A 7,071-nucleotide genomic window follows, 5' to 3' on the forward strand; every position below is an offset into this window, starting at 1 on the left:
TATATATATATATATAAAGAGAGAGAGAGAGAGAGAGAGAGGAGAGATATGCTTCACTGGTTTTACTCCTCTAAAGAACCCAGCCTAGGGCACATGCCATCCTTCTTGGCTGCTTTTCCATCATTTTTTAAAGGACTGTTGAGGAGGGAGGAAGGAGAAAAGGAGGTTGTCTCATGTGAGATTTCTACAGTTTGCTAACAGTAAAAAATGAGAGAAGTGATAAAGTTACTACATCCATCATTATCCACCCCAAAACATTTGCAACTGATTATGTCTCCAGAGTTGGCACTGACTCATGAGGTATTCTTGTAAGCAGCTTGCTGGCATGAACCAAAATGCAGGAAAATGAGAAGGTAGTTCTGAAATATGCTCCAAAGAGAAATTCTCCCAAGTAATAAAAAAGATATGGAGAGTGGTAGTCGATTTGCTCAGTGGCAAAACATGCAGGGTCACCTTGAGATAAATAAATAAGAGTTACTCTAGTGACTACAAAGATGCATACATTTTTACTGCCTACATTTACAGACAAGCAGATCCTGTCGTTACAAGAGAGAGTTCTCATTATAAGATGCCCCATGTGGGACAGGGAGCTGTTGGTTGTGTAAGATGGGCTGCGTTGTGAGTATGAGGATTTTTGGTTACATCCATGGCCAAGCCAAGTTGACCTGCTGCTGCTGAGCTTGTTATCATAAGGAGCCTCAGAAGTAAACCACGGTGATTTGCTTTGGAGAGGTCACAGCCTTGAAAACCCAATGAGGCAGTTCTACTTTGCACACGTGGGGTCGCCTTAAGTCAGAATCGACTCAATGGCAACTAACAGCAACAATTGCCCTGAATGCACTCACTCTGGCCTTCTGGAGATAGCCCTGGTTGCATTGGATTGAGACTCATATGTAAGTTAAAAAAAAATTAACGTTAATTTTGGCCAAAGTGTACTTTTTACTGATCTGTGAAGTAAAACTAAATTTGAATCTCCAGTTCCTGGGTAGCACAAATAGTTTGTGCTCGACGGCTAACCTAAAGTTGATGGCTCAAATTCACTCAGTGGCATCATGGAAAAAAAGACCTGGTGATCTGCTTTTGTTAAGATTACAGCCAAGGAAACCCTATGGACCAGTTCTACTCTGACATACATGGGGCCACCATGAGTCAGAATCTACTTGAAAGCAATTAACAAGTCACAAAACAAGACAAGAACAAAAAAATACTTCTACTAAACTGGAAAGACCCACTCCACTTTCTAAAATATATGTATCAAGATGTCAGACTTTTCTCAGGATGGCATAGTGTGTGCTTTGAAGGCACCAAGACCTTGACTTGTTCATTAGCAGCCCTGCCATCCTCTCCTTGCTCTCTGCTTGAATGCCTCTGGTGTTAGCATTTCTAACTGATTCTGACTTTCACCAGCTGGTTGGCTTTGAGCATGTTGCTCAAGCCTAGGGAATGCAGACACTCCTCAACTGCCTCATTTCTAAGCTGGGTACCTCAGCTGTCCTATCAAGAAGGGACTGGCTAAGACATTGGAAACCTTGTAGCTCTCAGCACATGTCTCAATATGACAGTGCTGAACAAAGGGAACTATCTCATTATTATCAACTGGTCATGTGCTGACCCTTCTAAGAGGCTGTTGAGTTTTGACAAAGGCATCATGGTCAGAGGATTGCTGTGGCGAACCCTTGCAAAAATATGAAAGGGCCACTCAAAGCACGATAATTGGTCTCTATTCACTTGGAGCAATAGAGGAAGAAGGAGAGTTAGGAATAGGAGGACGTTTTGGTTATCTAGTGCCACTCTGACAGGAGTATACCACAAATGGGTTGACTTGAACAAACAGAAGTTTATTCTCACAGTTTTGGGGGCTAGAAGTCTGAGTTCCAAGTGCCAGGCTCTAGGGGCTGTGTGAAAGCCCCTTGACCTTCAGCTTCAGCTCTGCCTCCTGCTCCTGCCCCATTGAAGCTAGAAGCATTTCTTCACTCAGGCAGCTACTGGCTGCTGAGGCTGACAAACCCAAGGTCAACAAGTGAAAGGACATAGTAGTGATACTATCAAACCATATGGCAGACCATTGATTCATGTCCATCAAAACGTCCCAGGATCAGCAGAACATGGCAGGCTGCTGAATGAAGACTCAGCTACATGCAGGGTTCAAGCCTGCCAAAAAGCTGGAGACCTTCCTCAAAGCTATTTCTTACGTACCAGAAACAGCCCACATCCCTAAAGCAGCTACTCAGCTGCTTCAATATATTCCACCATGGAGTTAATTACCAATCTCACCATGGGGAATAACTACACCAGCTGCCCAGCCACTCAACCAAGCCCAGCCAAGTTGACACACAAACTTAACTACCACAGAGGGGGAGGTAGAATGTGTGGCTAATTGCCTCCATAAATAACTGCCTTCTTTGACATGAGACTGGAAGAGTTGGATGGTGCCTGGCTACCATTACTGAACTTTTTAATAAAAAATTCCATAGAAGAATCCTTATCAAAAGGGGGAAAATGCAGAACAGAATTTCAAATTCTCATAAACTCTAGACTTTCTGGAACCATAGAAGGTAGATGAACCCCTTGAAATTATTGCCCTGAAATAATCTTTAAACCTAATCCAAAAATACTTCCTGAGATCATCTTAAAACTGACCAACAGTTTAGCTTAGCTGGTAAAAACATCTGCCTTAAGCATTATCCTCTTTTGAGAACTATCTATATGGGATCAAACTGACAACAGCAACTCAAAAGATTAGATAAGAACCTTAAGGGGAAGTGAGTTTATGTGAATCTGGAGGAACAATTCAGAAAAGGAGGATGAGAATAGTCACACACCTTGAAGAATGTAATAAATATCACTAAATTCGACATGTAGCAACTGTAGAATTGGTGTATGTTTGGCTGTGTATATTCTCACTAACAACAATAAAATTAGTAAAATTTAGAAGAAAGATATGAGAAGACAATAGTATCAGGGCAGGGGCCTGATGTGCACTTGTTTCATCCTCGGATGGACTCTTGGTTCCTTGAAGTGAGAGCCTCATGGGGCAGGGAGAAGAAGAAAGTGAATATGGGAAGGAGTGGATCTCTATACACAGAGGCCCCATAGCTTCAATAAGGCAGAGTTCCCTACTGTGGGGCAGACACCATGGGTCTCAGCCCAGCCACCTTTCCTGGGCTCATAAAGGATGCTACTTCCAGACATTTTCTCCTTGGTGCACCCTTGTGGGCCAAGGCTTGGGAGGCTCTGACAGCCAACCCTAGAGCCATTTCCCACCATTCCTTTCCTGTTTCCTTTTCCTTCCCCAGGGCCCTCTGCCCTCTAATGATCCATCTTTATGTCTCCTTGAAGGACTAGGTTTGCTGTACTGAACTTGGATATATATATATATATATATATTTGTTGTTTTTGTTTCTGTGTGCTGTCGAGTCGGCCCCGACTCATAGCGACCCCTCCTTGAGTTGCCGAGGCAGTATCACTACAGAAGTAGATCACCCAACCTTCCTTCTGAGGAGTGGCTGGTAGGTTTGAACCACCAGCCTTCTGGTTAGCAGTCAAGTGCCTTAGGCGCTATGCTACCAGAGCTTATATATATATATATATATTTGTTGTTGTTGTTATTTGCCGTTGAGTCGGCCCCAACTCATACTAGGTCACCAGACCTTTCTTCCACAGTGCTCTGGATGAGTTTGAATGACCATCCTTTAGGTTAGTAGATAAGCACAAACCATTGTGCCATTCAGGGACCTCTCTCTATATAAATACATACATACTTTCAAAAGAGTGCAGGATGTATGTATGTGTGTGTGTGTGTGTGTGTGTGTATGTATGTATGTATATATATATATGTATATATGTATGTATATTAAGAGCTCTCAGGCAGCCTGGGCTGTTATTAGCTATTGTTAAGTTGTCCCCCAACTAACAGCAATTCCATGCCCAATGGAACAAAATGCTGATTGTTCCTGTGCCATCTCCATGATTGCTTACAGATTGCACTCTTGTGCTCCATAGGGTTTTCACTGGCTGATTTTCAGAAGCAGACCACCAGGCTTTTCTTTGTAGTCTGTCTTAGCCTATAAAGTCTACTGAAACCTGCTCAGGATCATAGCAACTTGTAAGCCTCCACTGACAGGCAGTGGTTGTGCATGAGGTGCATTGGCTGTGAATCGAACACAAGCCTCTGCATGGAAGGTGAGAATTCTACTACTGAAGCATCACTGCCCTCTGAGGCAGCCTGGGAGGAAGCCACAGAACTGATGTGTCTCCCCAGTAACACTCTCCACTCCAAAGCTCCCCCAAAATCCCAACCACAAATACCATCTGCCACATTCCTCAGCGTTTATGGAATTGTTTCCTTAATTGTTGGGTATCCCTAACACACTGCAGACCTCCCAAGAGCAAAAGCCAGTTTCTCTTACATTCTGTTGAGGCCCCCATGCCAATCAGAGGCTGGCATGATGTATGCAGGCAAATCATACTCATCAAATGAGCCAATGAATACCTCTGACTCTGTCTAGGAGTCCCTGGGTGGTGCAATGGGAAAGTGCTCAAAGGCTTGGCGATTTGAATCCTCCTAGGGCCCCCTAGGAAGAAAGACTTGGTGATCTGTTTCCATCACTATTACAGCCTTGAAACCACTATGAAGCAGTTCTACTCTACATCCATGGGGTCACAATGAGTTGGAATCCACTCAAGGTTAATGTAACAAAAACTATAATTCTGAGAATTGTAAGAGTGTTGCTTTTATAGAGTACTTCTAATTCTGTCCTACTTGAGACTATTGTTCATTCAGTATTTGTATTCTATTAGCAAGGGTTTTGGAAGTCCCTGGGTGATACAAAAAGTTAAGTGCTTGTCAACGAACTGAAAGGTTGGTGGTTCTAACCCACACAGAGGTGCCCCCGAAGACAGGCCTTGGCTATGTGCTTCCAAAAATCACAGCCTTAAAAACCCTATGGAGCAGTCCTACTCTGCAGACAAGGGGTCACCATGAGTTGACTCAACAGCAAATAAAAACAACAGAAACTCTGTCTAAGGATTTTAAGAGAGTTGGTTTTCTAGAATACCTCTAATGCTGTCTAATTTGAGATTGTTGCTTTTCGAGCATATATTAGGAAGGGTTTCAAACTAATTGCCAAGCTAAAACAGGCTTAAACCTCATTGGCTTTGCCAGAAATCACTGCATACTACAAGCAAAAGGAGGAGGCAGTGGGGCTGAAGGACCATGGTGCTTGCCTCCACTTGGCTCAGCCAAGAATCAGTGCAGGAGTAGATGGTTTGGCTCCATGCACTCTGCCAGGGGGTCTACTATTATGGTTCAAAACAGAATTTATCAACGATTTAGTCTCATTAAGTTGTAAGAAAACAGTCCAAGTGTTTCAAGGTCGTAAGTTTTCTCCAGCGTTCAAACATTTGCAATGTTTTGCAAAAACCAAAAGAGTGCAGGAGCCCACTGGGGCTTGCTGGAGTGATAGATATATGTGGAGTTGGCAGGAACTTTTCCAGGCTGTCTTAAAATCCAGCTTGTTACAACTCCATGAGTTACAGAGGGTTCTATTTCCGAAATAGAAGCTAGCTGGTCAGTTGGTGTGTGTGACAGTCCCCAAAGAATTCCAGCCCTCACCTAGTATTTTTAGCTCTAACAGAAGCTTTCAAGAATGCAAGGAGTCCCTGGGTAGCACAAACTGTTAAAATGTTCTGCTGCTAACCAAAAGGTTGGCATTTCAAATTCACCTAGAGGGGCTCAGAAGAAAGACCTGGAAATCTACTTCTGAAAAATCAGCCATTGAAAACCCTATGGAGCACAGTTCTATTCTGACACACATGGGAACACCATGTTTTGGCATTGACTCAATGGTAACTGGTTTGGATTTTTGGTTTCTGAGACTACAAATGCACACACACACACACACACCCCCCAATCCTCATTGCTTCTGTGATTCTGCAGGGGTGTGTGTATGCACAAGCACACACATCCCTACCAGACACTTTTGCACAGTCAATCTGATTTTGGCTGCACTTTTTCTGCATGAGGACTTTTGAAGCTGTTACACTTTGATCATTTCCCATCTTGCATATCTAGTTTCATTCCCCAAAGAAGTCACTCTGTCAACATCAGCCTCCACTCGCAGTGTCCTTGGAAGGGCACTCAACAGTGGTCTGCACTGTCTGGTTGATGATGAGTCATTTCATTACTTCATTTCCTGGTGCTGAGTGTGACTGCTTGTTTATTGCTGGCAGATGAGAGCTGCCCTCTGGGGACCCTTTCGTCTTCCAGTTTACAGTTCTTAGAGCAAAGGGACTTGTCATTTGCTTCTCTAGGGTCCTCAATTGATAAAGTGTGGCCTTGGGTATTTCCTTGTTAAGCTGGCTCCACTGTGGGTGGGAAAATCTTTCATTGGTATCAGACTCACTCAGGCCTGGCGTTACCCATGTGGGAAGTCTATGCAGTGACAGAGAAGCAAGCTGAAGTGTTGCAACCATGGACCCTCCTGTGCCTCATGCCTGTGGACTCCTTGATTAAGGCCCTTTTCTTGGGGTTTCATGGCCCACAAGGTATGGATGCAGTAGAAAGACCATGGTCCCTGGAGGGTGCAAATGGTTGATGTGCTCTGTTACTAAGGGAGGTATGAGTCTACCTAGAGACGCTTTGGAAGAAAGGCATGGGATCTGCTTCCAAAAGTCTGGCCATTCAAAACCCTGTGGAGCACAGTTCTACTCACACACATGGAATTGCCATGAGTCACAATCAACTCAGCAGCCACTGGCTACTGTAGGGAGACTATAGCTTTGAGTCAGGCTGACCTTGGTGGAAGTTTGGCTATGTCCCTTCCAGGTTTGTGACCTTTAGCCAATTTCCTAACTTCCCTTACTCTCTGTCCTGTCATGCCTACTTTTCAGAGAATGACATTACCCTTAGTGGGTGGCTGTTAACACTGAACGGGATGACAAATATAAAAGCATACTGTGCACAGAGGTGCATGTTACTATGAACTCCCTTCCCTTTCTTTTTTTTTTAATTAGGATTTGGGTGAAGATTTACAGAGTAAATTCACTTTTCATACAGCAGTTCACATATAC

Source organism: Orycteropus afer, unplaced genomic scaffold, assembly GCF_000298275.1.
Source record: "Orycteropus afer afer isolate SDZICR_OR568_19922 unplaced genomic scaffold, OryAfe1.0 scaffold00137, whole genome shotgun sequence".
NCBI lineage: Eukaryota > Metazoa > Chordata > Mammalia > Tubulidentata > Orycteropodidae > Orycteropus > Orycteropus afer.